At 41.1% G+C, this 20246-nt stretch overlaps 1 protein-coding gene across 1 annotated transcript in view; it reads right to left on the bottom strand.

Moving 5' to 3' along the window:
- Positions 1-1528: 1528 nt before the first annotated feature.
- The window catches only part of LOC128799304 (histamine H3 receptor-like), a 91616-nt gene continuing 72898 nt past the window's right edge, over positions 1529-20246 (bottom strand). The window contains exons 6-7 of the mRNA XM_053963615.1: positions 15684-15864; positions 1529-2681 (exon numbers count right to left, since the gene is read on the bottom strand). The gene's annotated coding sequence lies outside the window, so the exon portion shown is untranslated. The remainder of the gene's footprint in view (positions 2682-15683; positions 15865-20246) is intronic.

Genomic DNA, 20246 nt, shown 5'->3' with positions numbered 1-20246 from the left:
TAATTTTAGAGGTGTCTGTAGATGCCTTACAGTATTTCAGCTATAACAAGATAATAGTTTTAATTCTGCATTGTACCCTGCAGTACCTTCACAGAGTAGGCTTGTCAGGTGAATTGAGCTATGCATACTTCCAATACTGTTTTGGTGTAATATGGACCAAATAAAAGACACTATTAGCTTCAGCTGGGGAAAAATTTCAATTTTTTTGGTCTAGAGGCCTTAAAAGACCTGAGTAAGAGCTCCAAGTATTTCTGGAAACACCCAAGTAGAAAATAACACACATATCAAGGAATAAGCAACTACAGCTATGCTGCATAGTCCCAGTGTTTTTTACCAGATGTTTGACCACTGCTGCACCAGGTGGTCCCAAAGATTTGCCAAATGCCTTACTAACAGGTAAAGAAAAAAATCTCACTGTAGTTCAGCAAAGTCTTAAAATACATAAAACCCAATTCAGCAAACCACACACACAGAAAAAAAAAACCACAAAACTTAAAATTTTAAGTGATTTGCTCTACAAAGTTGCTCAGTTATAACTCAAAGGAATGAGTCTTAATTTGGGGTTCAAATGAAGAGGGAAGAAAGAGCAAGTCACATTCACCTTTCCCAGAAACAAATTGAATTACCATTCACCTCTCAGTATTCTAACAGATAGGTAGGGAAGGGAAAAAAAACCCAAACAAACAAAAACCCCAAAACCAAAACACCTCATCCCTCTAATTTGCAGACTCTGCAAATTGCTCTGACTACAGCAGCAGCCCTTTCTCAGTTTGAGCAATTGCATAAAGCAGAAGTTGCCTGATTCTCTTTAGTATAACTTTATACACATGATGTTTACCTCATATATGCAGCCTCCAGTGTGAAAGGAGCAAACTGACTCAAGAGTAGGCATATGCCTCATTTAAAGCTTGTAGACACATTAAGTCAATTCAAGAAGCCTTTAGAGGTTAGGTGTTTCATTTGTCAGTACACAGCATAAGAACACAAATGTCTGCAGAATCTCCATAAAATGGACTGCCTTTTTTTCCTTTGACTGAGGGCAAACCTCAAAGCTCTCCACAGCCCTTCTCTCTGGTCACCAGCAACAGGAGCTGATGGAACAGCATGCAGTTGTGCCAGGGGACATTTAGGTTAGATATAGGAAAAGGTTCTTCCCCCAGAGGGTGCTTGAGCACTGGAACAGGCTCCCCAGGGAAATGGTCACAGCACCAGCCTGGCAGAGTTCAGGAAGCATTTGGACAATATTCTCAGGCACCTAGTATGATTTTTGGGGCCCGTCCCTGCCAGGAGTTAGACTCCAATGATCCTCATGGATCAGGTTCCTGAAGTATAGCCATTTTCCAGTAACCATGCATTAGCATTTTACTGTTAGGCTAGGAAATATACTCCTAAAATCTAGCCCTTAGACATTTTTCCTTTATTTAGTTAAGCCAAAATTTCTCAGCTGAGAAATCCAGACCATTATTTTCAGCTACACATCACCTCAAAAAAAAAAAAAAAACCCCAAACATTTTATAAGGTCCTCAGAACATATTTTTTAATTTTATTTTTAATATTTTAATGTGACAAGTTACCAGCTAAAGAGTGTGAGAGTTTTTAAGCAGATTGTGCTCTAGCTATCTGACATTATCATTCATAACTGCTTATATGTGAATAATCAAATATATGCAGTAGAACACAATTTTTAGATTTAGATCAAGTCAAAGAAAAAACATACACAAAAACAAAAATCAAACCCTCTAGGCCTCTATAGGGTAAATTAAAGCATTTTGTGAAAGGAAATACTGGCATAAACAAAGGCTTTGAATTTCAAATATCCTTCAAGAAGCTATTAAATGGAGACTCTACTGCTGATAAATAAAAAAAAAAAGGCTGCATTTTGCCTCTATCTCTTAAAATTGCAAAAGAAATAGTCATTACATTAGCTTAGACTCAAAGTAATTTTTCCATTTTTAATGCCTTATGATTACTAAAGGTTTTTAAGCTCCTGAAGAAGGCAGCAACACATATCAAGGAGACAAAACTGGAATGCAAATAGCTTTCTAGCTGTCTGTCAATCTAATATACTAAATATACTGAGCTTTACTCTATTTGACCCTTCATGGCTTTTCTGCAGGCTTCAGCCTGTATTACAATAAACTGTGCACATGATGACAGGCATTTGCAACTCCACAGATTTGGCTCCCAAATTCAAAACTGATGTGCCAAAGCTCAGAATTCTCTCAAAAATCTTTCTACTGCATCATGAAAAGTCTGGGCAGAATATTGCTTTCGTCTGCTTAAGGGAACCAGTGAATACTCCTCTGCAAAACTCCAGGGACCATCATCACTTCTAACACCAGCTGAAGAGCTGGCTGTCCCAGTGTCCCCAGTGCTGCCATCATTGTCTTCATCCATTGAAAATAATTCCTCTCTTATCATGGAGGTCGAGCTGTCATCTTCATCTAGATCACATGTCAACACACAGCTCCTAGAAGGATGCCCTTCTTCTCGTTCAGTCTCTGAAGAAGCACAAGTACAGCCTCTGACCCAGCATCGAGGAGTTTCTCGCCTCACCCAGTATCTGGCAGCCCTGGCCATCATTCCCATAACATCTCCATCATCAGGCACTGCAGGACTCTGAGAGCTTCCACCACTGCAGTGCGCACTCACAGGTGGGGCACGACTGCTAAATCTGTAGACTGCAGGGGAAAGCAACAAGATTAGATCAAGCAGAACAAAACAAAGATCCAAAGCCAAGAAAAAGCTTGTGTCTGATTGTCCATACATTACCTAATCACTAAATATTTTAAAGGTGTCTAATACCACTTCCCCTCAACCTCTCCATAAGCCTTTGAGAAAATAAATTGTTTATCGCAGGACTTAACATTATTTTCCCAAGGTCAGAATTAAGAATTAACTGCACTCCATTTTGCTGGGCTCTACTGTTGTGAAAACAGCCCTTCCTGTCTTCCCAGTAAGGGCAGAGAAACCTCACATTCTGGTTAACTAAGACTGGAACTAAAGCCAGGGAAAATTACCACAATGCTCTTGGATTTCAGTGTTCTCCCAGCTCCATACCAACCACTGCAGCAGTCCTGCAATCCATCTAGCATGCTAACTTTAAGAGAAGACTGCAGAAAAAAAAAAAAAAAAAAAAAAAAAAAAAAAACAGAAATTTGAAGGAAGGTAAAAACCTAACTACAAACCTTTCTTGAGCTTCAATTCTTTATTTTGCCTTTCGTTCAAGAGCTTACCTAATTTTATTTACTCCTCTTTTTATCACCCCTGCCTCCCCTGTACCCTCTACCCCTCCAATATACCAGTTCTTGCTTTCTCTGTCTTTGTGGTCTTTCTATCATCTCAGAAGTACTAAGGAAAGGGAGTTTTGACTTTAAAATATTGCTACACAACCTTCCCAGACAATCTTTATCAAGGCCCAGCTGTGGCCTTTGAAAAGGGTTTGTGTTACACAATCAAACCTGCTCCCAGGCTACAGGAACTCCCACCACTCTGAACAGCAAGCACAGAAGGGTGTTTGGAGTTCTCTATGAGCTGGCCAGGAAAATTGCCTCCTCATGAGAGGAGGTCCACGTGTATAAAAAAATCTCCACAATTTAGAAGGAGGCTTCCTGCACACATAAGCTGACTGAAATGTCCAGAAACCAACTGCCTACCTGTTATAACAAAGGCACCTGGCAGCATCCTTGCCTTGCAGTTCTGCTGCAAAGTTTTTGGGTTCCTCAGGACAAGAGCCAGTAGGAAATTACTATGCTGTTCCTTCTTTAACTCCAAGCCATACTGGGTGGGTACAAACCCAGTAGAGCCTACATGACATTTGCTCTTGGTGAGCTGCAGAGCCAATCTGCACAGCGGCTGCTGAGGCAAGTAACTCCACTCAAACCATAGAGAACCAGCCTGAACTCCAAGCACTGTATACAGATTCCTTGAGTTAAGATTCAAAGCCAGAGATATGTCACATAAAAGAAGGAATTCTAGAGTAAGCCCTCTAAGATGATATTTCTCTCTTTTCTTTGTAAGTAAACAGGAAGTTTTAGCTCTTGGAGAAGAGAGCCAGAGCAAGGACACAAAACAAAGTTTTGGGCAGCTGCAAACAGCAGCTCTGAAAATGCTAACAAGACAGCCACAGTGGTGTCACCTAGAACTCTTTTACTTTTGAACCCTTATTTTGAGGGAGCTTCCTATGTGAATACAGACAAGAAAAATGAGGAATAGCAATTGAAATTAAGCAGCACTCATCCCCCTCCTCAGCCAATACTACTACCCCTTTCTCACAGATCACCTTGAAAGGTCTTTGGTTCATCTTCTCCTTGGGAAGCAGGAGCTGTCTGTCTACGCCTTCTTCTCCGGGATCTAACTGGCCGAGGTCTGGTAGGCTGCTGGGTTTGGCTGTCTGCTGCAACATCCTCTTCCCCAGGGGTACCCAGGGCTCTCAGGCTCATCTGCTGGGCCATTTAAATAGGGCCTGCCTAAAGCCAAGAGCACAGGTCAATGAACAGGGGACCTATCACGAAGTTACTGGTTTCACAAGAAAATGGGAAACAGAATCCAAGAGCTGTAAAAGCTCATGTTTACCTCATATGTTACAAAGCAGTCTTAGGGCTAAATCAACACCAACAGACCGTCCCTACCATAACCAGACCTTACCTTGCAATTTAGCCCTGCTCCTTTTTGAAAGGGCCCCCTTTCTTTATTCCTAGGTAGGAACACAGTGGTAACTCCACTGGTAGGGGAGGTGGAGAGGACTAGGGCTATAAGAAGTAAACAAACCACTGGAGGAGGAGCTAACACAGCATCTTCTCATTTGTAATCAGCAAAGCCTTTCCAGGCCTGTTGAAATGAGAAGAGCAACCACAAAATCTGCCTGTGATGTTTGGGACTTAAAGGAGCACACCATCACAAAGTTTCCTTGGTCCCCAAAGAGGCAAAAAGGAAGGGTGAACCTCTCCTTTGGCTGAGGTATGATCAGCACAAGGACAAGGGTAGAATAAATAGTTTTTACTTCTTTGTAACATATAAGCATATTTTATCACACTGTTTTCTAAGATTTTCTTTCAGTTTTATTCTATGGAAGTGTCTGCCACAGTAACTGGAGTAGGTACTTCTTCCTCTCTTCCAGTGGCACTATTTCCCAGATCTTTGAAAATACAGTCTTCCTTCTGGACTATGTGACCCTTGTACAGCCCAACCCCCCCCCAACTTAGGTTCAACTAGCTCATAGATTTTCACTAGCTTAAGTGTTTCTTAGGCTTCTTCTAGCACTATATGAGTTCCTCTGAGACCTTTTCACAACTCTTTGAGGACCACAATGCTTCACCAAAAAAACCCTCAGGTCTATAGTGAAGAAGAAGCAAATTATTATTTGCACTGCCTTCCATACACTTGCTAATGTAGAAAGAGAAGAGGCAGATCTAAAATAAAGGACTAAACCAAAGAAAGAGTCATCTCAGAGTCACTCGTCACCCGCTGTTTGAAAGGGCAAAGTTGCTGATGTCTGTGCATGGCAGCCTGTCCATCTGAACACTCCCAGGCTAGGAGATAGTCCAGAATGGATGAGGGTGGATACACTTTCCAAAAGTACTGAAAGCTTGATGAACTTCCTGTGGACATGGGCTGTTTTGGTATTTATGATTATAATCATCACCTTAAAACAAAACAATGCTGAGCCCTGGATTAGAAATGCAACTGGTAAATCTTGTGTTTTCTCCGTGTCATATTTCAGAAGTAGCTAATTAAATGCAGACTTACTAAGTGAGCAGCACCAGACCAAAGAAAGCTCACTTCATTTCTGGGCTCTGCTATGTACGTGTTCAGCAATAAAATGCTTTTTCCCCTCCCGACCTGTCAAAGGCAAGGGCATCATATCATGAGTTAGTGCTGGGGGATGTGGGGGTGGGTAAGAAATGGTGGCCCAGAAGCTGAGGTGGACAAAGGCTTGATGATCCAGCTCATATGACCTAATAGACTGTGTCACTGCCTTTGGGAAATACAAGCCTCCTGACACATGCCCTTGGCTGGAAGGTCAGAATAGAAAAGGCCAAGCTCAGAAAATGAAGCCCTCCAGCTGAGAAAAATAATCCAGCCATAGATTGGAGAAAGCTTTATTTTTTCCTCCAACTTTTTTTTTCCAAATTTTCAGACTTCATACATTGCTGTAGTGCACTTCACATCTGATTAAATTAGTCACATTGCATTATGCCATATCAAATGTGACATGTTGCAATGGAATGTGAACAGCATATAAAGATGTATTGGCACCACAGAGCTGCTACCTGCTTCTGACACATCACTCAGCAGCAGGTAAGGGAGGCATGCAAGGTCCAAATCCTTCCTTGTTATTTAGTCATATTTTTGCAGCTAAACAATAGTTTCTTATATGGTTACTTAATTTTGCATCAAATTAGTACTCAGTTACTCCAAGAAACTGAGGCAACTACCACACACCTGCTTGTGATAACACACAAGGAAGTATCTAATCAGGATTCAGCCCATCCCTTAAAAGCATACAAAGTATGCTAACTAAAAGTAGGCTAGCAAAGTGTAGAGCATATAGACAATTGCAACCTACAGAGAACAGGGTAGAGGCATCATGTTATTGCTTGTGTGCATACAGTTAATATTATTTTGGGGGCTGCAGGAATCCCACCACAGGGAAACTCTAAAATGTAGCTCACTGACTAAGCACCTCCTGTTAGGTTGATGTAAGTGCAGCTCTTGTGGGGATCTGCAATGAATTGAAACTACTACACCAATGAAAAGCACAAGGAAAACTTTAATGTGCTAGTCCACCTTTCTTATGGTAAATGCCCACCCCCATGCATGGCAACATAGATCAAAGGATTAAAGAAAATCCATACTAATTTGATCTCAACCAGACTGCTACAAATGCACAGCCCAATTTGCATTCACCCTAGACTTGATGTTTCATCTGGGGTTCTTGCAGGATAGGTTGAAAGAGACAGGAACAGTTTCAGGAAGAAGGTCTATTGAACTACTTGCCAAAAAAGAGTTCTAGCTCATTGCCACTTTTCTTTCAAGTTCCTACAAGTCAATATCAGTATCCAGCATATACCAAATGACTGAGCCTTCCTATGAAATCACTACCTCAGCAGTCAACAAAGTCATTTCGTTGGGTAATCCTAAAAGACCAGAATGGGGAAGTCCTGGTACAGGGCTGGCTATACAGTTTATTTCATATGTATCTAATGAAATATATTTTTTTAAACCATGGAAAATTCACTTTGTATTATTTGTCTGAGGATGTAAGTTTTTAAGTTGCAATTATTAATTGTAACTTTTTTCTCTTTTGCAGTACTGTGATTTTTTGGACAATTCTGGAAGCCCCTGGCTCAGGGGCTTTAGGGAGCCATAGCACAGCAGAAAGCTCTCCTCACTTGAACAAAGCTCTTGTGACTAAAATGGTTTAACTAGGTGGATGTAATGGGGACTCCCACAACTCAACACCATGAGACACTACGTGAAGCTGAAGAAGGAGGTTGGCCTGGCTGGGAAGCTTTGGTAACTCAGTCTCAGCGAGTCTAATTGCAGAGCTCATGCTCATTACCGTGTGTTCCTTGGGGAAGTTGTGTCCTATTCAGTGATTCTTTCACAGCATTCATCTTTCTTGTTCTGGGAAGAGAATAACCAGGTTCTGACAACTTCTGTGGTGCTTCTTTGACAGTGGAAATCCTTTTGCCTAAGGTATCTGGGCACTGCACTGTCAGGTAAATACACAGTTACAATGTATCTGTGAGAGGAATAGTGCACACAGGCTAGAATCATCAAAGTTGTACTCAGCCTCTTAACCATAATTTTACATTATGCTGTCTGTTTTTCAGACTCTATCATAACCAAAAGTGCTCAATCCATACATGAATGCAAATTGATGTTTTGAATTTTATGATGACATTGTTGAGTATTCTCCTTCTCACAGTTTCCAGTGTTGCCTGTTCCAGTGTATCCCCAAAAAAATACGTGTGTGTGTCATGGTGCTTAATGAAAAATGTTTTTGACTAATTAAAATCAGGACCATGGCTGTATACTTAAGAAGAAGCGAACATGCCAGAGTGCCTGAATACACAGACCTTGCTTGGGGAAAACTCCATTGTAGGGGTTCACCAAGAAGCCAAGCTCACTGAACTATTCTGGTGTCTCTGCAGCAGACCTCTGAAAGCCTCATAGAAAAAGCTATAGCTGACATGGGATACATTTCTCTTTACTTTTCTCATTCCCTGCAATTGGCTAGTTTTGAATCTTTTCCAGTGTGTGATCCAGAAAGGGAGGACCAGTCCCATTCATAGATTGTCCTGGCTTCCCTTTCCTGTCTTTCTGTGGGCCCTCTTTCTTCTCATTCAATTTGATACATATTGAGCAGATGAAATGAATAACAAAAGGCAACTGTGTTGTAATTAATGCACATATGTAAAACCAGTGCCTGAATAGCTGACCTTTCCATTTCTGTATATTTGGCTGGGTATAAAAGAATCTGCCAACACAATTTTCCATTGGCAATGATGTGTTTATGACTGTACCGAACTGTAACACTCTCTGTTTTCTGGCGGATGAATATAGTAAGAAGGCTGGTGATTGTGAAACCAGGTCTGGATCTGAGGTAACCCAATGTAGTGCTTCTTCAGAATTTTGAATCAGTTCCAGGATAAGTAAGATATGTTCTCAATATTCCCTGGATTCATCTGCTCAAGAGTCCCTGTTCCAAATTTGGGAAATTTGAAAGAAATACATTAAGTACATGGTAATATACCTGAAGCATGTCTGATGGAGAGCAAAGGGCTGATGTTTGAAGGAGACTGATGGGTACAGACTCCCAGAAGAGTTTCCTTGGAGGAGGAAGCTGTGGACACCACAAAAAGTACCTCAAGCTCAAGAGGGTATCTCAGGTTGGCTCTGAATTAAAAACACTATGGCTTTCCTCTTAGGCTATGGAAGATCTTACTTGCATTGTTATCATCAAAAAATGAGTACCTTCCTGCCACCCCTTACTGGCTTCATCCATGGGTGGAATAAATCCTATACAGCAACCTAGGCAGACCTTTTCTGAGGCTTCAGGGTTAAGATCATACATGGATGTATGACCTGGTCTTTGGCAGGTAATGACTTCACATAAATGTGGCAGCTGCAGTCTGGTTTGGGATTGCTATAATTTACACCACAGATGATCCTGGGTCCTATCCAGGCCAGGATCTGGGAGGACCACAGCCTTCATATTCACTGATTGGCCCAGTAAAGATGGGGAAATTTGATGCCGCCCCAGCAGTAAAGCCAGGATTTTAACTGCCTGTTCAGCCATTTGATTTGTCTGGAGACCTGGTATGCATATCTCAGTGCTGGGGAATGTAGGGGAAACACAATTTAATACTGAAGCCACTGGAGTGGAAAAGCTGCAATGTTGCCCCCCCTCTTCACCCACTTGGTTTAGCCTGATAAGCAAGGAGCATCCAAAGTGCTTCCAGGAACACGTGTGCACACACAGATGTGATGATCACAGCATATCCACTGGTGCAGCCAGAGCCATGTGTTTCCAGCCACCAACAAACCCTGTGCTGCAAAGGCACATTCTGGTGGGCACAATGGGAGCAGGAGCTTCTGCCTTTGCAGGAACAGTGAGAGGTTTGAAAAAGACCTATGAATAAGGACTGCTATTGCTCCTATAAAAAGATAGGGAAACTACTGTTTGGTCACTCCTGAGCTTCATGGTTGCCACTGGAGGGCTCAGGTGAATGGGGAGAAGGAGGAATTGTTATTAAGTCTAGTTAACATGAGGCCACAAATTTAGGAGTGCAGTTATCTTGGGCTCTGTACAGGCAGGAAATAAGAGGTAGAGTGGCCTCTTCAGGAGCCATTTCAGGTCCACTGAGATCTGAATGGCTGCCTAAGGCTTTTCCCCTGCCCTGGCTTCATGGAGACCTCATAGGCACCACCCTGGTGACTTGATCATTGCAGTTTAGGTGAATCCAGCCCTTCAAGCTCAGACACCCTCACAAGTTACTGCAAGGGACTGTTAGGAAATAAACTCAGTGAATTTTGCTGCAGAAAGGCATCCAGACATCTCCCTGTGTACTGCTAGGGTTTGTCTCTTGTAGAGCTGCCTGCTGCCTGCCAGCCCCTGGGAGTCCCTTGAAAGAGAGCAAAGGCTGGTACCTGCTGTTTAGGGGCAAAGAAACAGAAGCAATGGGAGGTAAGGGTGCACAGAGCCACAGGGTGGGCCAGAGAAAGGTTTAGAATTAATGATTGTGATTGACTATTTGTTTATTCTTCAGCCTTAACTGGCAAAAGCTTTTCTGACTGTCATTCAGAACAGACAGAAGCAAGGCAGCTGGTACTTTTGTGAATGGGGAAAAGAAGATGCCTGAGGGACACCTTCAGCTCCCTAGAGGTGCCATTGGTGAAATGAGCATGGTTAAGAGGCCACTTTCCTTGGTAGCCAATTAAGTCTAATCTGAGGAGCACCCAGGAGGTCTTGTGAACTCCCATAGCCAAGTGCTCGCCCCGGATGAGCCCCTCATGCTCCAGCTCCTACAGGAAAGAAACCTGGGCATGTGTGAACCAGACTCTAGAAAGGAGCCAAACTCTGGCACATGGCCTCAGCATCTTGACATAACCTCTTTCATGAGGAAGACAGAGGGAAGGATATTTGTCTCAGAGACTTTCCCTCAGTGTTTAGGAGAGCCTCTCTACGCTGCCACTGAAGCCCAGCAGCCCCTTGCCTGCTGTTTTACACTTCATACCCAGGCAGCAGGTCACAGCTTTGCTGGTAGATATGCAGCCAGCTTGTGAGGATGTTTTCCAGTTATCCACAGCCAGCCATCATAGCAGAGTGTAAGCTAATCTGCTAACTACTGAATTTGCATATACACAGGCTTTAATAGCAAGTGAAAGGTACTTTCTGTGAACTCTGTAGCTTTTATACAACGTTTTCAATTAGTACCTGCTCACTTGAGCTAATAGATTTCTCCCATAATATTTACAAGACTGTATGGACTCTCTCTTTTGACTAATTAACACATCTTTAAATTCCTTTGACTAAAGCTTTTTGTTGTCTGGTGAGTAATATTTAATTTATCAGGCTTTAGAGCCAACTGTTTGGGGGGAGGAGTCACAGGCTTATTAAAAAAGTCTTTAATATTCTGTCTTCTCATAGTAAGACAGTGTAGCAAGCCTTCCACTACGTCCTTCGGTATTGTGAAAGCTTCCATTTTATGTGTGCTTTCATTTTAATGGTGCCATTTCACTTTATGTGGGCAAGACAGGGTAGCTGATTTTTTCAGAGTTGATTGTTCAGAGGACTACACCTTCACTCCAAGACTGATTCTGCTAACAAGAAATACACAACACCATGAAAACTGGCATTGCCTTTGTCCCAGGATTCTGAGCACTGCTTTGTGATTAAAATTATCTTTGCCTGAAGCCAACAGAAAAGAAAAGAAAAACAAAACAGGATAAAATCCACTACCATCTACCACAACTTCTGTCACCAGAATTGCTGAAGAAATGGAGACACAGTCTTCCATACTGGAAAAGTTACTCATAGCCTTTACAAAAAGAATATATTAGAAGCTGATGCCTTCAAAACAGAGCTCCACACCTCCATAGCTAGAAGAAGGTTTCCCTCACAATGACACCTCAGTATCAACCACACATTTGATTTTCTCAAAGTGCACATGAGTGCTCTTCTTGGAGTGCCTGCTTCTGGACTCATGTCATCAGGCACAGACATCTGACTCTTTTTAATTCCTCTCTTCAGCACCTCTGTGCTACAATTAAAGTCTATCCACAAGAATAGTCAATCAAAGTAGATAGCACAGATCTTTGTAAGAGGAGACCTTTGCTTTAAGGAGCAATAAAAACTTTGTTTTAAAAAAACCACACAAGTGGCATCTGATTTAGCAGCCTTTGAACTCAGCAGCCTGAGTGTGGAAGTTCAGGGTGTATGGCTATTTGTTCAGGTGGATACCACTGACACTTGGGGGTCATATTTTTCAGATTTTCTTTCCTATCATAACACTAGGAGATTTCTTTTTAAAATGAGAAAAAATACAGCTGACGCCATAGAGAGAGTGAAGAGGACAATCTGTCTCTTCTAATCCTTTCAGGGGCTTTTGTGCTTAAATCATACAACATGGTAGTCTCAGAATCCTCAAAAAGAGGTTTGAGTATCAATATTCACTAGTAAGGGTATCCCTACTAGGTAAATTGAAGCAGATTTCTACTTTTTCTTTCCAAAAAAAAATCTGTTTCATAATGCTCCAAGAATTACTTAAAATGCAGTAAGTACTAAGATGCTTACACATAAAGGTAAAAAAGCAACAACAACACAGGCTAGCTTACACTTTTTCATCATTTTATTTCTACAGTGAAATTTACTTTCCCACATGGAAAAATAAAGCAAATAGTAATATAGGTCCCTAAATGTACTTTTCATAATGACCTTATAATAAGCAAAGCTGGTGGCCTCACATGTTATATAGTCCTATTAAAGTAAAAGTGCCTGCTTATTAACTTCCCCTACCCAGACATTTTTGCTGAAGTTCTCGATACAAGGTGTCTACCCATGCCGACTGGTTTTAAAAATCTTTTTTGCCAATTTTTTTCCATCTGTTTTCCAATCTACTTTAGAAAACCAGCAAGGGTATTGTTCTTCCCAAATTTAAAATGCTGGTAGTCTTAACTTTGAGGCTTTTGAAGGCCTTATGCTTCAAAACAGGGATCTGATATTTGGCACAGTGTGACCTTTCCAAAAGGAGGAGATTTACCATGCAAACCCTTCAAAACATGAAGCATCAAGATTCTGAAGTGTTAGGTTTTAAGAGCTTCATGTCTCAAGCTCTGGTTCCCATTAGGCATGGTATAGAAAAAGATCAAACAGCATTTTCTCAAAGTTTCCAAATTCCTGGCATGGATAGGTTGGAGCTGGGTGGAGACTCGATGCAAGCTCATGGGAGATCTTTCATGCTCACAGTGGACTCCCAGCAAAGCACCAGCAGTCTGGCTTAGTGATAGCTGTTCTCATAGCTCCTTTGTTTTGCTGTCTCATTGGAAATATCAGAACTCTCAGAGCTGTTGAGGACCCTATTAATAATGGCAGTCCTTTAAATAAATGCTGTGCTTTGTATAACACATGCATAATACTTACTCTCCTATGCACACACCTTATATAAAAGAGTCATATGTACTCATATGCACAGATGCACATGGGTTGTTCTGAAAGTTCGGATTCTTCGTGCCTCAAATTCAGGACTTGAAATTCTTGAATACTTTGGATCTTTATTTCTGTGGGCCTTAGTTCACCATTCATAAAGACAATCATCTTTCTTTATTTTATATCAATGTTGTGAAATTATTCTTCCTTACAGTTTGAGGCCACCCAGTTGTACAGTGAGGTGTACCATAAACATGTCCACAGAGAGAGGAGGAATTCTGTCTTCTGAGCAGTATTTGAATGTTGTGAAATACATAAAACACATAACCACACACTGAACAGCTGAAAGAGAACATTGGATAGTTGTTCACTCTTTCAAACATTGAGTCCTGCAAAGATTCAATGGAAGAAATGGAATTTGGTCAGGTAACAAAGAATCTTATTTAAACATGACATTCATTCAAGGACACTCTGAATTCTGGGTTTGAGATCTTAATACATGCTTGCTTATGCTTCTTCTTTTTTATCTTGTATTCTATAAAATTCTTATAATTTTGTTTGTGTGATACAATCTGAAGCATGAAAGGATCACTTTGGCAAGTAAACACTGCCATTCATCTGTACTGCAGAATTAATTTCATTTGTGTCTGCTGAAAACAAAGCATGGTGAACATACTTCTTTTAAAGTGTGTCAGTGTAAAATGACATTTAACATAGAAGATGTCTTCAATTAAAAAGAAAAAAAAAGTAGTGAATAAGGGAAGAAATGAACAAAAGAAACAGTATGCCCAAGAAAGTACTAATTTAGATTAGCAAAGAGCTGAGAAGAGCTATTGAGCAATTTCATTATCACATCCTTTTCAAAGAAGGAAGGCTCCTGCTTTCCTATTTCACGATAATTGGATGAAGAAATGTGGGTGGGAGCACAATTCATTGCAGAATTTGATGAATTATTTACTAATTAAGGAGAGAAACAGGATAGTATGAGCTATATTACTTTGATATGAATGTTCCTTTTACTATATTATTTATACACATGCAATTGTTGCTTTTATTAACTAAGAGGTTAATCACTTGAATGGGATGCTTTGCATTCTTTACAATTACATACACCAGCAAATTGGCTAATTTTATGTGAAAAAAATAACCTAGCAATTTTTCTAGTACTTATCTGTATGGTGCAGTTTAATAACATTTTTGCACTGTGTAAAATGAATAAACCAGCTGGTCTCATGTTTTGGCAGCAGCACTGCACATTGCACCATGGCACACAGAGGCTCAGGAGCGCTCGTCGGGGTCCAGGCGCGCTGCAGAGGTGATGACACACAACTCCCCCAGGCTGGAAGATGAACCTGATGATGAACTGCGCATCCAGGCATCCTGTTCAGGGGGCAGGCTTGAGAATGACTTCAAAGGTGACTGCCTCATTTTTTTTCTGCAGCTGGGAGTGCCATTTTGTTCTAGGAATATTGTATCTGTAACAAACCGATCTCTGGCTAGACTGGATGAAATTGAAACTGCCCTGCTCTATGTGTTACACCCTACTAGTGCAGAGGATGCAGAGAACCCCTCCTGCACTCAGCCCTTCAGTTTCTGGGGCTGAAGGACTCATCCCTCACACTGCTGCAAAGCCTCAGTGTCTCTGCATGCAGAGCACTGGTGCCATTAAACTGCCCATGAGCCTTTCCCCCTGTACCATCAGCCAGACTGACACTGACAAGCCCCTCATGGTAACTCCTCTCTGCTGCTTTTCCACAGAAAGCACATCCAGGGATTTGTGAACTGGTGCTGTTCAGATAAGATCCAAATAATGGAAAATGTACCTGAAGGAAAAGGATTTTTCATACGGACATCTCTTCATATCTAGATCAACCTACTACAACTCCAGAGCCCACACTGTAGCTGTCCATACCACTTTTTTTTTTTTTTTTTTTACACATATACAGATTAAAAAAAAAACCCAAACATATGGTCTCCAGATAGAAACACCTACCCCTATTTAAAATATATAAAAATATGAAAGAATCTCTGTTTAGATTCCACATTTACATACCCCACCCTTTCTTCCCTGATCCATATAAAGACATTGATATGTTAACATCATTTGTTAGTCATTAGGAAAGCAAGTAAAAGTACATGGTTTGGGTTGATGATGTAATAAGTTATTTAATGATTTTCACTGATTCAATGAAAAAGTATATCTTATTGTTCACTAGAGATGGGGGATGAGAAGTTAATATACATTTTGCTTTAGATATGAAGCATTTTGGGAACATTAATGGATGGGTTTTTTTCAATTGTAACCACATGGGGTTTTATTAAATTTTAAAATGAAAAAAAATGTGGATGGGGCAGCTCAGCCATCTAGCTCACTTTTCACATCTTCATAACACACCACAGTGCAGCCAAACCAAGCATTCATGACTGCAGCCCTGGGAAGGTCTGGGGAAAGCCTGAGCCCTGCAGTGAAGGAGTCCATTCTACACTGCCAGGAATAGACATTTTTTTCCATTTATCAAACTCTTACCTTTGCAAGAGAGCATAGGAAGACTCAGACTCTTGTGGTTGTTCTGTGCAAGCATCCTTTTTTTACCATGTATTACTGGGACACAGCTGAACATGGCCCAGGAGTCCTCAACAGTTGAATCCAGGAGAAAAAACATTCTTAACTTGTCCAAGTTGACTGAACTTCCCCGTCCAACTGGCAGCTGTATTCCAAAGAAGACATGAGTCAAACATAAGTATCCAACATACCCAGAAGGAAATTAAAGGGTGAGGAAATAATAATGATAGTAGGAGAGTAGGAGAGAAGCACAGTTTGTGTTCTCCAATCGTCCAAGGATGAAAGCATCCTTACAGCACAGAAGCATGACTGAACTTCAAATCATTATCAGGTTTGGCAGCAAAATTTGCTTTCAGAATCAATTTCACTTGAAAATAGTTGTTCCTCAAAGACAAACAAAACACACACATAAATATAATAAAGAAAAACATTTGTATGGAACAGTAGTGGAAAACCTTTCATTTAATAATGTCAAAATTTGCTAAGGAAAAGAAAAAGCTTAATGACTATACCAGCCACCTATTTCATGGAGCTGTGGATGTGTAATTAAAAGAAGTTTTCCAAGTGAATTTCCTTTTACCTTACTGAAATAAGGAAGATTATTATATTTACCTTCCTTCATTTCAGGAAGATTAAATTAAAATCTCCATCAACACTGACATCTTTATCTTAAACATTTATTCATTAACAAATATGTCTCCTTCTTTTAATGGAAAATCCAGCAATCAAAATTTTTAACTTGCCCCTACCTTTCTGTTGTTGGAAAAATCAAGCTCCCATTCTGGTCTGGGAAGCAGCCCTTAGGTGTGGAGATGCACAAGAGGCTGTGGGGGGTAGTGGGGCCCTCAGGAATGGGGACCATCAAGCCTGAGAATCCGGGAGGTCTCGTCCCCTCAGGCACCACTGCTGATTTGAGCACAAAGCTGGGCTGGGGGCAGCAGCAGGCTGACCTTTCCTTCCTGCAGCCTCAGCATGTGGTGTTACAGCACAGAGGCTGAAAATGGGGGAAGGAATATGCTCATTCCAGGACTCCCCCCCCACCCCCCCACTCCCCCCAGATAGGCACAAATTCTCCTAACACACCAATCCAACCATGTAACTCTGGATTTGAGGGCTTATTGGATTCAAGGCATCCACTCACAGCCTGAACCTGTAAAGCAGCTGAGTGCTGAGCAGGGCTGCTGACTTGTAGCAAAGGCAGACAAAAATGAACGCAGTAGTAGTGATATCTCAGCTGGAAGGAATATGCTGAACCATCTTTGCACCTAATTTTGCCTCATCTTGAATAGAGAAGAGGCAAATAACCCAATGGGATGGTGGCACTCTAATATCAGGAAAACCAAGAAGTCACAGTTTTCCACACACACTTTGATGTCATCTCGTGTTTTTCCCTGTCTTTCCCAGCTTTAAGAGTCTTGCATTTGCTTGGGTGCTATGTGAAAGCTGCACTGGTCAAGTGAACCCATTGTGACGCTTCAATATGGCTGGGCTAGCTGTGTCTGCACTTTTTAAATGAAAATTTAATAACAGTCCATATGGTTATAATTAAAGAAAAATCCATTTACATCTTAAAATGCACACATTTTATTGAAACCAGGCTACATAAACACATCTGGAACACAGCTTTAGATAAAAAGCATATGCAGGGTCTGATTCTGTCATTGCTTATGCTGGAGTAAGTAAAAATTTACACCATCAAAGTGAGTTGACAGGTGTAAGGCCAATGAGAGATCAGAATCTGACCTTGGGCCTTTCATTTCAACAAACAGAACACTGCCAAGTTTCACTTCAATCTTGCAACTTGGAAGAGAGGGGAACCAAAAGTTTATAGCCCATATGAAGGATTATTGTATTACGAGTAACTGAAGTTTATAGAAAAATTATTTCCAATGGTTAGACCTATGGTTTCACTTTCCACAAAAGGAGACAGAAGAGCAGACAGTAACTTCTCAGCTTTAGTAGTTTTTTTTTTTCAATTGAGAGGTCTGTACTCTAAGCAATGTCCAGCATGTACTGCTACAATTAGTCCATCTTCTATTCTATCTTTCTGAGTTTAAAAGAAATGTAACTGCAAATAATTGTATCATATTTAATCAAGTGGACTCTCCATTTTTTCATGGGCTTACCTTCTCTTTTAGGAGTGCTCCACCCACAGAAAAAGGATCTCTAGACCTAAAATGCACAAAGTCCTGAGTACTTGCAACGTGCTCTGAAATAAACAGGTAATACAATCTTTCAGCTCTGCTCAGAACAGGACCTCAGCAGTGGCACACAAACCAGACAGGTAGGTTGACTCACTTGGAATTGCAGGTAACTTTGGGTTAAATGTATTCCCTTCCTAGCAGAATTCAAAAAAAAGTCAGCCAAACCATTATGGCAGGATGCTAAACATGCAATGTATTGCATTATGGGACACAAAGCACATTCAAGATAAATACAGTCCTTCTTATTTTTCTCATGTATATGTTCCACCACATGCATCCAGCAGAGCAGTAAATTAAAAACACTTCACTGAGGTAATAGTAGATAATTTATTCTGGTTTTACACACAGTTTTTAGCTTCCAGACATGGGAGGAATGACTCTCCCTTTGCAGACAACCTTATCTCTTTTCCAGTGGGTTTCTCTTCTCTATTGATCAGCAAGGTCTCAGGATCTATCTGGTAAGATACCAGATTTTAAATTTTGTAAGTAAAAATTAAAACCTTGTAATTCTGGGCCATGTGCTTCCATGTGTGTGTGTGTATGTTATTGTGCTGAGACAGGCTTGCTCTGTGTCATGTTGTGACCAACACAACGAACATGTGTACCTGCACACTTCATTTAATCCACTGTTATAATGCTATAATTCCTAGGATAGAATGTGGCCATCAGCTAGCAGTCCATCACTGTATTGTGAACACCTAAGAAAACACAGTACCTTATATTAAAAGCTGGAGGTGAATTTTAGGTTTGAAGGAATTCAGTTACTCAGAATAGAATTTGGTCCTGAGACAAAAGCTACCATCTTCACCTTTTGAAGCATGCCATGGGATCCTTAATGACCACAGATGGTCAAGGCCTCAGTTTTATGTCTCATCTTAGAGAGACAGAACAGCCTTTATAGATCTAGATGCAACTAACTGCTGGCAAAAGCTGAAACTTTTACATTTAATGAAGCTGAGGATCTAAGAGCAAATAGCAACTATTGAACTTGTTATGGACAAACCCAGAGTCTGATTAAGTCCATGGAGCATTCACTCAAAAAAAAGCAGCCCGTTGTGGTTTACATGTCAACTCTCCTTCACTGTTAAAGAAATCACTAAGTTCTCTGTGGTCTGCAGACACAAAAAAGGCATCCTCTCTGTGTACTAGGACCAAAGACTGTGCTTCCAGGGAAGCCTGCGAGCTGTGCTGGGAATGAACTCTCATGGGACTGAGTATCTCATCTGGATACTCACCTGAGAGAAAACAGCTCAAAACAGGACATTTGGCTTTTGCAATGCAATTACCTTGATATTCTCATTAACACAGCAGAGCCTGCTCTAGGGGCCTTACAGGATGGGAGGCGTAGCCTGGAAGCTCCAAGTGACAGATGATTTTTGAGAGCCTGTGCCAAAGGAGGAGTGTTTCCCCAGGGATTTGTGAATTACCTTTCAAGTTACCACAATAAGGCGTGTTATTTTAAAGAGCTTTAGAGGGCAGGACTGTACGGCAAGTCTGACAAAGCACACAAATAATCCAGGGGAAATAATAAGGCTGTATTCTTCAGGCTTATCTTCCCTAAAAAAAAAAACAACCAAAAAAAAAAAAAAAATTGGCATCCAACTTTGGGATTTTTTGGGCTATAATTTAGGGCATTAGGTTAGCTTAATTAGCAGGGTTTCTTCTGAATTGAGCCTGGATGTGTTGAATTCAGAGCCTCTAAACTTGTTCAGTTTGCAGGCCACTCTACAGCTCCCTGATGTTTTCGTGCTTTGCAGTCATTTTCTGCTGCTCTGCTGCCTAGCTTCACAATTAACTGGAATGTACAAACATTTCTCCTGGGTTTGACGGGAGCAGAGACCTGTCTGTGTGCTGAAGGTCATGTGAGAAATTTCGGCAGGGTGCACTGTCTGAAGCGACAGCCTCTTGACATCCCCCTTGCAACCCAGTGTGCTCATTCTAGATGTTTTTTGACCATAGTTTGGCTGCTCTCAGTGTTTATTTTGGAGCTGGAAACTATACCCAAAAGGAGAGCGGTGTTTTTACTGCCCAGCAGGAGGCTGAGCTTGCGAATCGGATCTGATCTGACTCACCACTGTAGGAGAGAAAACAAGCACATCCTGAGCCTCGATCCAAGTGTGGAGTCCTTACCTAAATCCCCAGCCCCAGGGAACACCAAGAGCTGGAGTTTGGCAATCCTTGAGTCTCTAAAGTATTATCCAGAGACTTGTTCCCATGCAGTCACATTTTCAGTGAGAAGGCTTCCTATAGCAATAAGGGGTGATAAGGATTACTGTGATTTTGCATAATTCTATGTAGTTTGAAGTAAGGGGCTTTTTTGTAA

The sequence above is a fragment of the Vidua chalybeata genome, chromosome 1, assembly GCF_026979565.1.
Source record: "Vidua chalybeata isolate OUT-0048 chromosome 1, bVidCha1 merged haplotype, whole genome shotgun sequence".
Lineage (NCBI taxonomy): Eukaryota > Metazoa > Chordata > Aves > Passeriformes > Viduidae > Vidua > Vidua chalybeata.
Note: the sequence above shows the minus strand (reverse complement) of the source record. Positions and strands in the feature narration are given on the sequence as shown.